An 18,407-nucleotide genomic window follows, 5' to 3' on the forward strand; every position below is an offset into this window, starting at 1 on the left:
TATACACTAGGTTAAAATTCTCAATGTAAATCTCACATGTGCGTTGTTCTTCTAAAAGTCTACCTGGATTATCTGTAAGAGTCAAAGATGATGCACTCAAGCCATTTGGAAGAGTAGTCAACAACAATGACATCAACCCACAAGTAAAACAGACAAGGCCAAGGCTATGATTGGATTCAGCAGATTCCCAATGCTGCTTGTAATGCACTGTATTAGATAGCAATAATTGTAACAATAATAATAATACATTTCCATAAATCAGGTGATAAAATAGAACGTGAAGGGTAATTTAAGATTGTGTCTACTTGGGCAATGGAAACATCCATGTAGATATGTGAAAATCTGAATGGAGAGGTGGTGGGAGAATCAAAATTCCCATTCTCTAAAATGTATTTTTACTTATTGGCTCACAGAAGCTTTGCCTGTTAACTTACAACCTCCTTTGTTTCAGGTGAACAAATCCCAAAGGCAAATATTAAATCCTAAAAATTCGTGGAAAAGGCAAGAGCAGTATTGGAAACAGGTAATGAAACATGACAGAAGGAAGGACCTGACACCACTGAGACTTGGAGCAACATTGCAGGGTCTATTGTTGGAGAGGCACTGGGACTCGTTCTGATTAATTCCTCAGTGCATCGTTGGACATCTGTTAGCATAACCCATTATTGCTACAGCACCAAATCTATGAGAAATGGACTCTATATCCCTATGTTTTTTCTTAACTAGCCCACATTTTGGGTTTAATGGAAACTACTGACCAGCTGATGTCTGCTTTGTGTGGTCATTGCTAAACAGGTAAAGGTAGTTGGACAAATTCTATGATGTCTATGGTACAGACAAAATATCATATTAAAGATGTTCCTTAATGCATATTGAGTTGGCAACTGGCAATGGATGCTCTTGTAAAACCATAAGAGAATGTGGAGTATACCAGACATCCTGTTATAGTTAGAATGCTTACTAAAGATATGAACGATGATGTCACATTTGGGCAGAGACGTAAATGAAGTTCAGCAGCAAGCAATGCAAAATGAATGTTCCAGAAAAGGTGCTCCGGGAAGATGAAATAGCAAATGCAGAAACCCAGAAGATAGAATGGCAGAGAATACAGCATTAGACAGCACACTGTCATGTGGAAGGACAGGAAAGTTATAGAGTGAGGATCTAGGAGAGAAGACAGCATTAAAGTGGTACTTAGTAGTAAGACATGTTAGCTCTTTCATTGGCGGTGTAAGAATGTTGGATTATCTTGTTGTTGAGAAAATCATTGGAGAATGCTGAATAGAAATATAAAATGCTCTGACACAAAATTTTGGCGCAGCCTTCTATGTGCAGAAAGGGTTACAAGTATTAATGTTCATGACTAGTTAGACTGGTATTATAGTCGACAGGGAGAGGAAGGAAGAAGGTTTGAATTAAGGTGGTTGCAATGATGATGTCTATAAGAGGTTAAAGTTGTCTATTGAGGTATGTTTTGATTTTCAATGGTTTTAGTTCATTTACTCATTAAATGCGAGTCTGGTTATTTAGTGGTTCACTCACTTTGTTTTAGCTCAATAACAAGTGATCTTGTACCTCCTCAAAGAAGCTAACCTATATCTAGCTTGTTTCTCTTTTTTCTCTTCTATTTTTCAAAAACTTCCTTGAATTTATTTTTTTGCTTGGTTTTCTTTTGAAAGTTACTTAAATCTGCTAATAACTGAGATGAGGAAAAGCATGAAGAAGAGTGTGGAGAAGAGTGTGTCTATCTGTACGTATGTGTGTGTTTATATGTATATATGTGTATACATACATACATACATACATACATACATACATACATACATACATACATGGTAGTTCGAATAAGAATGGCCCCTATAGACTATAAATTTGAATGCTCAGTCATGAGGGAGTGACACTATTAGGTGGTGGGTGTGGTCTCGTTGGAGTAGGTGTGGCCTTGTCAGGGGAAGTTTGTCACTGGGAGGGGTGGGCTTCAAGGTTTTCAAATGCTCAAGCCAGGTCCAATTTCTCTCTCTCTCTGCTGCCTGCTGATCCAGATATCCAACTCCCAGATTCCTCGCCAACATTATGTCTGACTCTGTGCACAATGTTTCCCACCATGTTGACAATGGACTGAACCTCTGAACTAGAACCAATAAAATGCTTTTCTTTATGAGAGCTGGTGAGGTCATGGTGTCTCTTCACAGCAGTAAAACCCTAACAAGGACAACATACATATCTACATACATGCACACATGCTCATATGTACACTTGGGTAAGTGAATCGTGTTTTGTTTGAGAAAGCAATGTTTTATTTAGGTAGCAAGGCTATGATGACCCACAAATGAATGTATTTGCAAGCTGAGTGCTCAGTATGCAGTTTGGGCCTTGTTTCTAAACACAGCACCTTTTAGGTGATGGTGAATGGCACGCAGTTACTTGAGAGGACATAACAGACATGTGATAGAGAGAAAGCGACTGGACCAGAAGACTGAATCCTGCTGACACTTGAACGTGAAGAAGAAATTTTCCACTTGTTGATTCACAATAGAGTCAAACAACGAAGGGAAAGAAAATCAATGATGAATACTAAAAACGCAGTAAAGAAAGAGATCCAGTAACTAGGGTGGGGTTATGTATGTTACGTTCCCCTAAGATGTCATGAAACTGTTTGTGATGCCACTGAATTATAGACACCTAATAACATTTTCTAAATTTGGGAAAAACTAAATTCTTGACACTATTGTATTACCTTCTTCCTTGACAGAGAATATATCTTTCTGTTAGTGATATACCTAAGTGTCAAGTGATAAAGATAACATGGCTTTTTAAATTTCAGATTCTAGTTTCCTTTATTCATATGCATTGAGTCTTTTATTCATGCTAACCTTATATCTTGTAACCTTGATAATAAATAATAATACTTCTTAGTCCCACATGTTGAAATGACTTAGAATTTTCACAGACATGGTTATGTCATCTGTGATAAAAAGTATTTTTATCTACTTCTTCTCTTGTAGTCTGTATAACTTTTATTGCTTTTCCTATCTTATTGCATTAGCTAAGATTTCTAATATGATATATAAAAGCACACATAGGAAAAATCCATCTTTCCTTTATTCCCTTAGTGTGAGGGCTTCAAATTTGTCATCACTTGGTTTCTTTTAGGTGGAGCTTTTCATGTATATTCTTTACTAAATTAAGAAAAACCTCCTTGGCTTACTCTTTTCTGAAGGGAAATGGAGGAAGAGTGGATCTGGGAGAGAGTGGAGGTGGGGGATATGGGAAGAGTGGAGGTAGGAGAAACTGTATTCAGGATGTAATGTATGAGAAAAGAATAAACTTTAAAATAGAACACAGAAAGGATGGTCTTCTCTATCCTAGTTTATTAATATGATTATGAGAGACTTAGGCATTTGCAAATCCTTTCTGTATTTGTAGAGCCGACTATGTGGCATTTCCTTTGTAGCTAGTTAATCTTATGGGTTATGGAGCTGATTCTCAAATGCTGAGTGAGCCACACACACATATAGATACATATATCTATATAATAGATATATGTATGTATATATCACCCTACTTGATAGTGAAACATAAATTATTTTACTATTGTTCAATTTAATTCTTTTTGGTTTCACACCTATCTTTATACAATATTTGGACTATAACTAATATATTTGTTTATTTTTGATATAGGAGTAACACTAGTCTCAGAGAATACATTAAACATTTTAGCATCTATTTACATCTTGGCAAGAGTTTGCATGGAATTGAAGTTATTTTTACTCTGGATTTTGGTAGAATTCCTCAGTGATAGCATCTGGGTCTCCTGGTTGTTTTGTTTTAGAAGATTGCCAGTTACTGATTGTTTATCTTTACTAGGTATAAGGCCATTCGTGTTTCTATGACTAAGTTTTGTAGATGGGGGGGTTTGTTTTTATGGAATTGGCTTGGTTTTTCTTTTCTTTTTTTCTTTTTCTTTTTTCTTTTTGGTTGTTTATGAAACAGAGTCAAGCAGGTTAAGCATAAAAAGGGGGAGAGGATGTCTGTGCTCTTAGAATAAAAGAAAAAGTTGTGAATAATCATCTTTAGACAATAGGCATGAGAGTTGATTAGGGTAATGTCAAAATTTTATGTTTGATAAACAGCTTATACCCTTTTGGTGATATTATTCTGAGTATTCTCATTTTAAAAAGTTGAATGGGCTTAATTTTTAGCAAAATACTACCAAACGTACGTGTTTGGGTATATGGTCTACTTAAAGTGGATGGTTAGTACTACTGAAGGACTAACATAGAACTTTTATGGGTAGACAACTACGTGGGCTGTTCCTGGTCAGATAATTGGCTATTCCACATCATGTGTGTAGCTCGTGCCTTCACTGAGTCATCTGTTTTGAAACTTAGGCAAATCTCTAACTTATTTATTAAATAGTGAATTTTAATAATATATATATATATTTGTATGTGTGTGTATGTATGTATGTATGTATGTATGTAGTATGTATGTATGATGTGTAAAGCCACAAATTGCTCAACATGAAAGTTTATTTCATTTGAAAGTTAATTTGGAAAATTTCCAGTCTTTTAGTTAGTTCCTCAGTCCACTTTGACTATCTGCCTCAAGATGAAGCATGTTAAGACTCAAGAACAGGCAGAGAGGGCTATATGTGCATATTTTTCTCTTAGGGATGGTGGTTTAGTGCATGAATCTCGATATACACATGACAGAAATGAAACATAGGCTCAGAAAACTAGTGTTTCTCTAGTGAAAAAAGATTTTAACTAGGCGAACGGTTGTACTTTATGAAGAAGTTAATGTGCTACACTTTAGAGCAATGGTTCTCAACCTGTGGGTCACAAGTCCCCTGGGAATCAAAAGACCCCTTTACTGCAGTCACCTAACATAATTGGAGAACACGGGTGTTTACATTATAATTCATGACCCTCAAAATCACAGTTATGATGTGGCAACAAAAATATTATTTTTACAATATCTTAACATTTATTTTTTTTTCCTAATACAGTCAGTTTCTCAATTTTGTGTTTCCAGCAGTGTATCTTTCCAAATTTTAAAGCACATTCATATTGCCTTGGTACTGCAGCTTGGTGAAATCCATCACTTGCAAGTGGACACGTGAAACATTCGTTTAGAGCCACCTGCAGTGTCAAAAAGCGACGTAGGCAAGTGTCACGCAAGCTCTCTGCCTGCTCTGCATAGGACTGATGTCTCCTTGGTCATTTGTGATCTGCACTAGGACAAGGCTTTTGTTCCCTCGTACATCTCAGCCTCTGGGGCTGTTCCGACTTCCATATTGAGGGTAGGTTTTTTACCTTTTCCTCTTAACATTTCATCATCACTTGTAATCATGATTAAAATTTATATGATAAAAATGATGCTGCAAGGGCAACTGAGGTTACTGGTCAGTTGACCTGGAAATGATCAAAAGCAAGATTATTTAGGTGGGATAACTGATCACATGAGCCCTGTAAGGGACTGTTCTCCTAAAGAGGGGAGGATAGAATGCAAGTCTTAGGAACCAGTGAGTAATAGATGGTTTCGGAGACACAAGGATCAGAAAGTAGCCACCGGTTGCTGATAGCATTAACTGGATGAGAACTTATGTGGGAAGAAACCACGATCCTACAACTCCAATAAGCTTTGCTATGCTAACAGTTTGAAAGTACTTCAGAGTGGATCCTTCTTTAGCACCTTCCCTATTCGTACTGATAACCCAATTCTGGCCTTGGGAGACCTTACAGTGAATTCAATGTTCTCTAAGTTCACTGGTTGAAAATTAACCTCCAAGACAACAATATTGGGAGGTGTAATTCCTATATGCTTATGTCTTAAAGACTTAAATGAATTAGTCCCATTCTTATGAGACTGGGTTTGAATCTTGGAAATAAATTGTGTGAAAGCTCTTCTTGGTTGTCAATTCATTCGACTACATCTGGAATGAACTGGAGGGAACAGCTGTGATCCAGATCTTGAGGCTGGAAGGCACAGGCTTCTGATCTTGACTTGGGATGACACAGTTTTGATCCAGATCATGAGGCATTGTGGCCATGAAAAGCTTTGGCCCAGGCAAGGTGGTACATGCCTTTAATCCAGAAGTCGGAGGCAAGCAGATCTCTGAGTTCAAGGCCACCCTGGGACAGAGCAAATTCCTAATAAAGATAAGTTTGGGTCAAGGTGTGGTTGTACACACCTTTAATCTGGGCCACAACTTCTGCTGGAGGCACTACATACTTTAGTGCCTTAGACCACAAACTAAAAGGAAAATAAAAGTACAGAGACTATGAGATGTATGGATACTGTGCTGGCTGGTTTCGTGTGTCAACTTGATGCAAGCTAGAATTACCACAAGAGAAAGGAGCTTCTCTTGAGGAAATGCCTCCCTGAGACCCAGCTGTAAGGCGTTTTTTCAATTAGTGATCAAGGTGGGAGGATCCATTGTGGGTGGTGCTGTTCCTGGGCTGGTGGTCTTGGGTTCTATAAGAGAGCAAGCTAAGCAAGCCAGGGGAAGCAAGCCAGTAAGTAACATCCCTCCATGGCCTCTGCATCAGCTCCTGCTTCCTGACCTACTTGAGTTCCAGTCCTGGCTTCCTTTGGGGATGAACAGCAACATGGTAGTGTAAGCTGAATAAACCCTTTCCTCCCCAACTTGCTTCTTGATCATGATGTTTTGTGTAGGAATAGAAACCCTGAAAAATTTAATTTGAGGGAGACTTTTTAAACTTAAACTATATTACTTAAAGTTAAATCAGTCTCTTTATAAGTCATTGTTTCAAAACTAGAAAAATAAAATATATCCATATCAGTGGTATAAATTGGTAGTCATTTAAGTTATACTTTCTGTAAATAATGCATTTCAGTTAAACATAATCTATTAGTTATGAGATCATCATCTCCATGATACATCTGAGTCTCTGTGTGGTGTGTGACTTTTTGTTAATAAGTGAAACATTTTCTCTGTCTATGAGTGTTTTCTATACATTTTTATTTTTGCTTCATTTTAATTTTTATTATTTGTTTCATTTCAGGATCATTCTCTTAAAAATATTTCCTTACGGTGGTTCCCAGGTACACCACTCCTGGCCATATACCCAAAGGATGTCCCACCCTACCACGAGGAAACTTACTCAGCTATGTTCATAGCAGCTTAATTCATAATAGCCAGAAACTTGTACCAACCTAGATGTCCCCTACTCAAAGGAGGGATGAAGAAAATGTGGTACATTTACACAATGGAGTATTGTTTAAAAAAAAACATCATGAAATCTGCAGGCAAAAGGATAGAACTAGACAAAATCCTCCTGATTGAGGTAACCAAGACCCAGAAAGACAAACATGGTATGAACTCACTTTTAAGTGGCTATGAGCTGTGAGGTGCGGAATAACCGAGCTACAAGCCACAGACCCAGAGAGGCTAGCTAGCAAAGAGGGTTTAAGTGGGGAAGCTTGAATCTCACTGGGAAAGAAAATAGATTGAATAATGCAGGTGGACTGGAAGGATCAGTTGGGGATGGGGAGCAAAAAAGAAAAAAAATATTTTTTACTTTTTAATTGTGTGCACGTGTGTGCTTGTGTATATGCGCACATGAGTGGAGGTGCCCTCTGAAGTCAGAAAAAGACATTAGATCCCCGGCAGTTGGAGTTGCGGGTGTTGTGAATTACCCAAAGTGGGTGCTGGGAACTGAACTTGAGTCTTTTGCTGGAGGAGTATGTGTTCTTCTTACTTTCTGAACCATCTCTGTCCCCACCCCTTTAGAGTCTTTTCTATAAGTAATGTGATCTAGAGGAAGTGTGTATTAAAATAACCTCAACTTATTGCATATTTAGATTGGCCTGCAAGTAAGGTATGTCTATTAACAGGATGAGAGGTCTATTTTAATCATGGCTGAGATGCACTTCTGTGGAAGATACAGAGTCAGGTTGACAACACATATTAAACTGGGAGGCAATGCTTCCTAAGGACTTAACCCCTGAACCTGGAAAGCTAGATGGTAATTGTTCATTAACCATTTGACAACACAAGTTGGCTAAGGGACACTGCAATAACTTCTATGTCCCACACTAAAAGGCTGAGGGCAGAAACCAAGAAACATTCTAGAATAACACAGGTCTGTGCTGGATCCGCATCCTTGTCTCTTTCCAATTCTATGGAGCAGAAGATCAGTTTCCTCACCTAGCAACGTGTAAACAAAACAGTACTTGACACAGCTGTTGTGAGAATTCAGTTACATAGGTAAAGATCGTAGCCACTGCTCAGTGCACACTTTGTGCTTAATAAATGTATTTCCTTTCTCTCTCTGCCTTTTATTATTCAGTTTGTTCCTTAGTTCTTTACACCACTGTTCATTAGATGGACCATGTCCTTGTATTTGATGCTGACTTTTTAGCACCAAGGGGCCTATGAAATGCTGGCTAATGAATTGTGATATTTGACATTGAATTCTTGATGGCCCTGCTAAAGTTTGCACCAATTATTTAGTGACTGATCTGAGATAAAAATAAATGAGTAACATTCTTTTTTACTTGATTAAAAATGTATATAACTTTCAAGTATAAATGGGATTTCATAGCTCCAAGATTAGAAGCCTGCAGAAAGCGCCGAGAAGAAGGCGTTACCAGAATAGGTGGAGAGTGGGATTAAACAAGGGTTGATCAATTGTAACAGTTTTATATTACCCTCTTCCCAGGGAAGATTTGTACTGGTGGCCTTGAAGTAAAGAGCTCTGTATCCCATTAGCAGCCAATGAGTCATTCATCCCCCAACAGATCCAAATAAAATTTTACGGAATACCCTATGGCATGCTTTGCAAAATATATGAACATCATAAAATATCTATCATTTCTTTTAGCATATGAACTGACTCTGTCCCCTTTTCTATTTGGGACAGTGGTTCTTCCATGGGTTTTGGCTCCAAGGTTATCATCAGATGTACTTGGGTTCACTAAGCTTTTCTGTTCAAAGTCCCCATGGGATTTTCAGGAGTTTTATAACGTGGTTGTAAAAATTCACTCTAAACTGAAACTTGGCAAACAATATATTAATCTGGGAAGTTAATTTCTTTTATAAAGTCCAGAATCTGTTTAGCTCCTTTTTTGAGTTCCCAGAGACCTTGGAAAAATAAAGAGAGCAATTAAATTGTGTGTGTGTGTGTGTGTGTGTGTGTGTGTGTGTGCGCGCGTGTTAAAAAATGCAATTGAATTTCTTCAAAATCCCTTCAACCCTATTTTTACAGGTGAATAGATTATTTTTTTGGACTGAGTTCTGATATATTTTGAAATAGTTTTTTTTTTTTTTGGCACAGTGAAATAGAGTAATTAAAAAAGGAACTAGGCTGAGCTTACGTCACTAGAATAACAAAGTGTATTTATAGAGTGGAGACTGTCTGAATTTACAGAAAGGACTAAGATCCTATCATTGGGTATTCACTAACCTACAATAAATCAGGAAGAAGTAGCACTCCAACCCTGTGACATGCCTCAGTCTAAATACCGTTAAACTGGAGTTGACTCATTAGACTTTGAGAATGACTGTGTCCCATGAAGCAGTGCCCACAAATGAAAATTAGATACGTCTGTCTTTCAGTCTCAGAGAAGACCATTTCCACCCAGGCCTCCCACCAGGACCACGCTTCAGGGAGGAATTTTTCCAATAAGTTGGTAGAGCAGATGTAATCTACTCTAACCCTACTTTCAACAGGGAGACAGGCCCAAGGAAAGAGAAGGTCAGCAAAGATGAAGGAGAAATGAAAGTGACATTTAAAACGGGGCTCACAGCTTTACAACACTTTCAAGTATATTTTACTATGGGAAGGCAGAGCAGAATTACCTCATGGTATTTGGAGTTGGAGAGACCGGGTGGTTTCTGACTGTGTGGCCTTGGCCTTGATGGTTGCACTTCGTCTTTGCAAGTTTTGTTTTGCTTGTTTCTCCAAGTAGGGACAATAATGTTACATATGTCTTTGAGTTCTAATACAGCTCAGAATAACATGTACACAATGGACTTAACATAGGAGCTATCGAGCAGTAATTATTATTTGGTTGTGTCCTTAGTTCTACCTAATATTTTGGTTATGTTTTAAAAACAAATTTCTAAGATCATTAATATTACCATTTTATAGATTAAATAAATAGGTTAAAATGGGTCTTTGATTTGTCAGATATCACAAAGAACTAAGCGTTCCTAACTATTTTTTCTCTTCAAGGTAAACACTGTGATTATTTGAAAATGACTTTCTTTTCTTTATTTACTCAAAAAGTTGGAAAGTAGCTATTTCATAAAGAATATAAAACTTCTCAATATTGAAAAACTTAGTTAGAAAACTTAATTCACAGGCATCAAAATTGTTCAATACATAGTCTTTGGGGAACCTCTGAAGTTTTTTATTGAAGTATATTAACTATGTAGCAAAATTGCATGTAATGGATTTGATGGATCTGTTATTGTCTTAAGAGCACCAGAGTTTTCCCCCTGAATAGCTTAGAATGAAGTAGCCATAATACTTTAATAGCTCATTGATTTCTAAATCCATATGGTTTATTCAGTATGATAGGGTTCATTCCTGCATGGTTCTGATACCTAATATACATGCATATTCACAAACACTCATATATGTTCATGCAAATGCACAGACATACGTAGGTAGGTATTATTTTAGGAAGAAGAGTCAATGTACATTTGTTCTCCATACGAAGTTGATCTGAATTCATTTGAAGTGAGGCAGAAGCTATGCTAGATACACTAGAGAAATGGTAGATGGTGTGGAAGTGAGTCCTGGTGAACTTAGACTCTACCATAGATAGTTGTCAACTTCACCAAGTCTTAGACATTCCCGGGAAGAGGAAATCTCATTTGTGGAAATACCATTATCAGAATGGTCTATGGGCATCTCTGGAAAGTATTTTTAAATTTGCTAACTGATAATAGGATGGCCCAGCACACTGTGCTCGATCTGATGACCGGGTAGCTGAGCTTGGTCCATAAGTGTCATTCCTTCACGGTTTCTGCTTTGAGTTACTGCCTTGGCTTCATTCAGTGACAGACTGCAACTTTGAGCCACATAGACCCTTTCTTCCCTCAATTTAGTTCTGGTTAGTGTTTTAGCACAGCAATGGAGAAGCAAACTAGGACCAACAAACCCTCTTCAAGAGTGAGTAGTCATTCTCTTAACCCCTGGGACACTGGGTGCTCTTCTCTGCGCTGGCTAACCACTGAGAAGAACTGCATGCTTTCTTGGGTCTCTAACCAATAGTTTGTGTCCAATGCCCAGTGGATGTGGGGTCTGAAAGGTTTCACCCTTTACCTATTTGGAATAACTCTAAGCCAGCTTCAAGATCTACAATTCCATTGCCTGGGGCCTCTCTTCTAAGAGCATTGCAATCCATCTTCCTGCTCTGCCAAGCCAGTTCCATTTTTGTCACCTCCTCAGCAGTGTCACTATGACAAGTGCTCTGAATAACTTTTTACCTGTGTGCAGTTCTTAGCCCATGTGTGTGAATAGCAACCTACAGTTGTGCTTGGTTACAAAAGAGTTAAGCAGGGTCATTATATTTGGAGAAAGCATTTAAAAGTTAACAGGAGAAATTAAGACATAGAGAAGAGAGGCAGAAAAGTAAAATTTGAAATAATGTTAAGGCAGAGAAAAGAAAAAAAACAGATTAACACCACCCAGGTTTGGTCAACAGAGGCTCAGCCTGTGTTTTCATAGTACTCTGTTATGTGATGATCACAGCTGAGGTAGATTCTATAATTAGTTAATATGATAGTCATTATATTACTACATGGCACTTTGATACTGGAGGTTATGGATGACCTAGATCTCAGAGATTATATGACCTTAACAAGATCCTTTTGGGGCAGCATGAAGCTGGGAAGAGGGCTCCATGGTTAAGAGCACTGACTACTGGTCCAGAGTGCTAGGTTCAATTCCCACCATTTACATGGTTACATTGTGGGTCACAACTACCTATACTGGGATCTAATGCACCCCCACTTTCGCTGTGCAGATGTCCATGCAGACAGAACACCTATACGCATAAACAAAGAAATAAATCTTCAGGGAGTGTCTTCAGAGCCAGGCATAATGGTGCATGCCTTTAATCACTGGAGAAGTGAGGCAGAGATAAGAAGATCTCTGTGAGTTTGAGGCCAGCCTGGTTTGCAATAGTGAATTTCCTGGCAGGCAGAGATACACAACAAGACCCTGTCATAAACAAACAAACAAACAAACAAACAAAATAAAACAAAACAACAAAACCATAGTTCCGGAACAGCAGCCAGGGCTGGACAATGTTTATGTTGTTGAAAGGCATGGAGCAAGCTTGAGGACTAGTCTGTCTCACCAGGTTAAGAGAAATAAGGGCTGAAAGGAGCAAGGAGCCAGCCTCAGAATGAATGAAGTCATGAGGGACCAAAGGAGCAGCCAAGGATTCCTGAGGAGGTCCAGGATGCATATCAGGTCCTGGAGTATACTCAGGTGTAGTGAGTTTTGAATTCAGGGAAGCTAATTCTATCCAGAGTGACAAAAGCTACACTAACATTAATTATTACCCATCATCTCTGTCTATGCCAAAACATTCAGAACCCACACCAATTTCTCTATTGATATCTCAATATAAATGCTAAAAGGCTGACCTCCATGATAAACATATAGAACACTGACTTTTCTCTCCAAATTCTACCCTTAATTCTGACTCTAGTATTTGTCATTGTCATTCTATTTAATTGCCTGCCCTTACTGATTTTGTAGAAGGGAATAGAGACACCCTGTGAAAAATGAATGATTGAGCAACTTCCGAATGTAAGTGTAGAAGGAGTTAGGAAGGGGTGAAGGTGTGGTTGGTACTGAGTTGGCTCTAGAGTATTCCAAGCTTTATCTCTCTGGCTCCAGTTCTTCAGCAATGACTCCCTGCCACACCAGCCTCTATACTGATATAGAACTCATTTCTTTTCCTCCTGGATTTAACCCCCAAGCCTCTTGAAATGAGGTAGATGAAGGATTTGACTCTCCCAGCCATTCTTAAGCCTTGCGTTTTAGTTCAATAAATGCACTTTGTTATATTTAATCCTAAGATACATTGAGTTCCATTCACTCTCACCAAAATTACAACTGCCTAGAGGGTCCCATTGAGTAATAGTTTGTTGAACTCAGTAGAATCAAAGACTATGCAAGGACTGTATTACCTGGTAATTATTTCTTCAGCTTTCTCCCTGGGAGAGAGTCACCATTCATCAGTCTTTCCCAATTGATTAATAGGAAGGACGGTACTGATGGCAGGGAGACTCCTTTGTCTGTCACTCTGACAGAATAAATGTTGAGCACAAGAAAAGCCAAGAGTTCCTGGTGGGCTAAACTTGAAAACCGCTCAAGGTTATCTTTTATATGTTCATCTATTCACTAAATACACATCACACGTTGTGTCTTTGACGACAGTAGACTTTCTCGTGTGCGTCTTTCTTCTTCCTCCATTCTTATTGTAGCAGCCGCACACAGATTGTGCTTCCTTTTCCTCTTTTGCATTTGAAACTTATTCTTAGATTTCTTTTTTTACTATCTTAACTTTATTAGTAACTAAGTGATAGCCTTTGTTTGTCAATCTTGCACTCAAAGCTGCATCCAAATCTTAAGTTAAAAGAACAAAGTGTGTCAGGCACCACATCAAGGAGAATTTAGAACATCTGAGTCTTACTAATTTCCCCCAGAATCATATAATATTATAATTTAATTGTTCTCCCCAGTAGGCTGCTCTTGGGCACTCATATCCAAAGATTCAGGCCAACTGGAAGTGAATTTAGATGACAGCCATCACAAGAGACCAGTAAAGAATTCTCACTGAGCAGGGGCTTTATAAAATGAATAGTTCATGTTGAGGTTGGTTAGATCAGGCTTCAGTGAGCAGCAGCAAAGGCTGGAGCTGGCCTTCTGCAAGGCCTTACTATTAGCTTTAATTACTTATTTGTACAATGAGACCAATAATAGCAGCAGCAGCAGCAGCAGCAGCACCACCACCACCACCACCACCACCACCACTACCACCACCACCACCACTACTACCACCACCACTACTACTGCTACTACTACTACTGCTGCTGCTGCTGCTGCTGCTGCTGCTGCTGCTGCTGCTACTACTACTACTACTGCTACTGCTACTTGCTTTTTGTATTGTGAAGGCTACAAGATGTATCTTTATGCAAAGAACTTATGAGACCATGTTAGTACTCCAAAACTGTTATATAAATATTTGTGTGGATGATTAGAACAAAGAAGGCGGAGAAGGAAGTGAAGACAGGAGAAACGGGAGTCGGATGAGGAAGACTGAACTTGAGTGGTTTTGGGGAGATCTGTATGCTGCTAAAGCAAGGTTGGTTGCTGTATGTGCCACATTGTTGGGGCTGATTAGCACTGCTGAGTGATTCTTCTAGTCTCTAGTGCTGACTGGTTCATTCTAGCGAGGTTACGCTGACCACGCATCATCCTGGTTGAAGGTTCTGTTCCTGTAAATATCTACCCTGTAATAAGGGACCTTTGTAGTTTAGACATTTCCCTTCTTTCCTAGTTATTTTGTTTTCCTCAATTTTGTTGGCACTTAATCTAAGAAGAGCTGAAATGGAGATTAGACCCTGCCATTCTTGAGTTCAATAAGTATTTACTGAAGGCCAATATTAGCAGTAGGCACCACATGGGGAAGTTTCATTCACTGTCAGAACATGTTAAGCCTCTCCTCGTGGAATTTAAATCCAAGGAAGTTCACATGATAGGACACTAAATTAGAAATTGAAAAGAAAATTATAATGTCAGCCTACTCCAGGCCTAAAGTTTCAAAAGTCAAGTGACGCTCTCACGCTCTGCTGACAGGACCAGAATAGTAACAGCCTTGCAAGAAGACAGCTTGGTATTTTTTAAAACATGTGTATGACATAGGGTATGAAACAGAATATGGAATATGAAGACAAATAACTGGCATTTATTTAAGAGAAATAAAAGCTAAGTCAGCCCAAGAATTGCAGGGGCCTTTTTATAATCATTCAAAATAGAAATGACTCTCAGTTGGTGAGTGAGTAAACTAAGATACTAAAAAATGAGTATTCGAAAGACTGGGATGATGTTGATAAGTATAAAGGAACTTATTATCGACAGGCAGGGTCACGGATGGAACTCTAATGTTATATGTGGGATGGGAAGTGAAGCTATTCTTCTTGGTTTTTTGTTGCCACCACAACCCCTCCCCCAGTCCCTCCACATTAATTCTCTGGGTTACTTGGCAATCAGCTATATTGTCCTCTTTCTCTACTCACTGCTTTCATCCACTCAACTCATTGCTTTTGTTTACTTCCTTTATCAAAGAACTTAGCTCTTGGATCAAATATTCTCCTCTACCTTCTGATTATTCTTGTTCACTTTAGTATCTATACTCAAGATACTGCCAGATCTCTGACACACCATACTTACACACACACACACACACACACACACACACACACACACACACACACACACAAATTTAAATATTTCTCTGTTGACAGTAACTCAATCATATCTAATGACCACTGTAAATACTGTTTCAATAACCATGCGCATACAAATTCTCTCTTAAATAAGTATGGTCATCCTAAGGTTGGTGAAGTTGAAGTTGGTTCCTCCATACTTGGTCATTACATCTTCTTTTGAAAGATGGCGCTATTGTGTGAATATGGAATACTCCACCCCACTTTCATTTTCTAGAATTGGTTCACAGATGGAAAGGTTGTTGTACATTTGTATAATAAATAAGATCCAAATGACTTTTAGTCTTATTCTTCATAATCAAAGAAGACACAGGCTGTGATTCTCATATTTTTGAATATATCAAAACTTGTTTTGTGTACTAGCATATGCAGCATATTAGATGCCATATTTTATAAATTTTTATTAGGCTCATGTGGTTTATTGACTGTCTTGATCTTTCATAAGAGAGATGCTGAAATATTCAAATATTATTTTAATGGCCTCTGTCTTTTTGGATGCTTGTTTTTTATTGTTAGATATTTTGTCTGTGTGCACACATTTTTTAAAATTTTCTTTTTTTTTATCAAACTGATAACTTAGTTATACATGGTGGTCATCCCTGAATTTTGTTTTACAATTTTGGCATAAAGTCTATTTTGTCTAATGTAAGTGTTGATACCATGCTTATACTTTTATACAATATAATTTTCACCACTTCACCTTTTTTATGTGTATGCTTTGAGGAAATGAATTTCTTGTAGGCAGCATACCATTGGATTTTGATTATTTATTTATTTGTCTAATTTGTTTACCTGGTCATATTTCATTTGGAAAAATTTAAACTGTTATATTTAATTCGTTGATGCTGGCATTTTGGTTTCCGAGTATTTAATGTAGCTGACCAACTAGTTTCAACTTTCAAGTCTTCTCATGGTATTCCTCTTCCTATTGCTCCTGAATGTCAGACTCTATTAAATATTTTGTCTAGTATAGTAGTAATAAGCTAAGTTTTAGTTTATCTTCAAAGATTTCAATAATATCTAAATTCTAGGGAGATGTGTGCTGATTAGGATATCATTGGTTGGCATTTTTCCATTCTGTCCTGGACTTCATGATTTTAACTAAGAAATGGGTAGTTATGTAATGAGGGTGTATTTAGCATTCTTCCCTTCTTCTCTTTAGGTTTCACTCTTTGGGACTTCTGCATGTTCATCTCTAATATACCCTAAATTTCATTTTTCTATTCAGATCTTCTTGCAATCTTTGGAGCTGTATGGATCTAGGTATAAATATTTTCCTTAGTATGTGGGAATGTTTCAATTATCATTTCATAATATTTGTCGGATTACAATGATCTTATAAATTTCATAGACTATATTCTTCATGTATTTTCATTTCCTTGAATAATTTCAAAATATCTTCTTCAAGTTTAGTATCTTTTCCAACCCTGATCTTTGCTTGATTTAGTCAATAGCTCATTTCTAATGTTTCAATTTTTGGCTCTTTTTAATAATCTTTATTTCTTCTAATTTAAATTCTTTAATGACTATGATGTTTTTGATATATGGGTATTTTATCTGCATGTATTTCTAGGTACCATTTGCATGCCTCGCCCTCAGAGGGCCAGAGAGGGCATTGCAAACCCTGGTTCTAGAGTTAAAAGCTCACTTGTATATTCTCATACTCAGGTCTTCTTGCTGAACCATCAGCAGCACTGATCTCCCTAGTCCTTTCCTTTCGTGGATTTCTCACTTATACCATCAGTTACTTTTCTATTTTCTTCCTCCCTCTCTCTTTCTTTCTTTCCTTCTTCCTTCCTTTCTTCCTTCCTTCCTTTCTTCCTTCCTTCCTTCCTTCCTTCCTTCCTTCCTTTCTTTCTTTCTTTCTTTCTTTCTTTCTTTCTTTCTTTCTTTCTTTCTTTCTTTCTTTCCCCTTTCCCTGTATTTTGCCAGCAAGCAAAGGTTTTAGTTAGAAAATGGAAGACCATGTTGAGCAATAGCTGATCTCAGAGTGAGAACCATATTGTGGAACAATGTCAGAAGTGACATCTTGTTGTGCGTTGCAGAGTATTAATTTGAGCGTATTTCTATGGCGAACTCATATAATTGTGAAGTTTATACTAGTAAAGATTTGTGCAACTAGAATTCCTGTTCAGACAAACTAGTTTTCTCTTGTTCGTCCTACCTGTAGGTCATATAATGGTCAGCAGCTGGAGGTTTTAGGTGTCTGTCGTAACTGTTGATGTTTTTGAAGATCTGGGCAAGTACTCAGATGAGCATCTGTGGTGATGTGGACTCTCCCTTTCTAGAAATTGATGATTTGGCCCTGATTCCTCATTAGTTATTTTCCAAATTCATTGAATTACTTATCTATATTTTCTATATATTCTTGAATTTCCATAGAATATTTTTTAAAATTTTTTTGTTATTGGATATTTTCTTTATTTACATTTTAAATATTATCCCCTTTCCTGATTTTCCCTCTGGAAACCCCCTGTCTCATCCCCTCCCCTTACTTCTATGAGGGTGCTCCCCCAGTCACCCACCCAGCAACTCCTTCCACCTCCCAACCCAGCTGTTCCCTTACACTGGAGCATCTAGCCTTCACAGAGCCAAGGGCATCTCCTTCCATTGGTGCCCAACAAGGTCATCCTCAGCTACATATATGGCTGGAACCCATTGGTTAGTGGTCCCTGGGAGCTCTGGGGTGTTGGTTGATGTGGTTGTTCATTCTATGGTGTTGCAAACACCTTCAGTTCCTTCAGTTCTTTCTCTAATTCCTCCATGGGGACCCTGTTCTCAGTCCAATGGTTGGCTGTGAGCATCTGCCTCTGTATTTGTCATGCTCTAGCAGAGCCTCTCAGGAGACAGCTATATCAGGCTCCTGTCAGCATGCACTTCTTGGCCTCCACAATAAGTGTCT

Source organism: Rattus norvegicus, chromosome 2 (genome assembly GCF_021556685.1).
Source record: "Rattus norvegicus strain SHRSP/BbbUtx chromosome 2, alternate assembly SHRSP_T2T, whole genome shotgun sequence".
Lineage (NCBI taxonomy): Eukaryota > Metazoa > Chordata > Mammalia > Rodentia > Muridae > Rattus > Rattus norvegicus.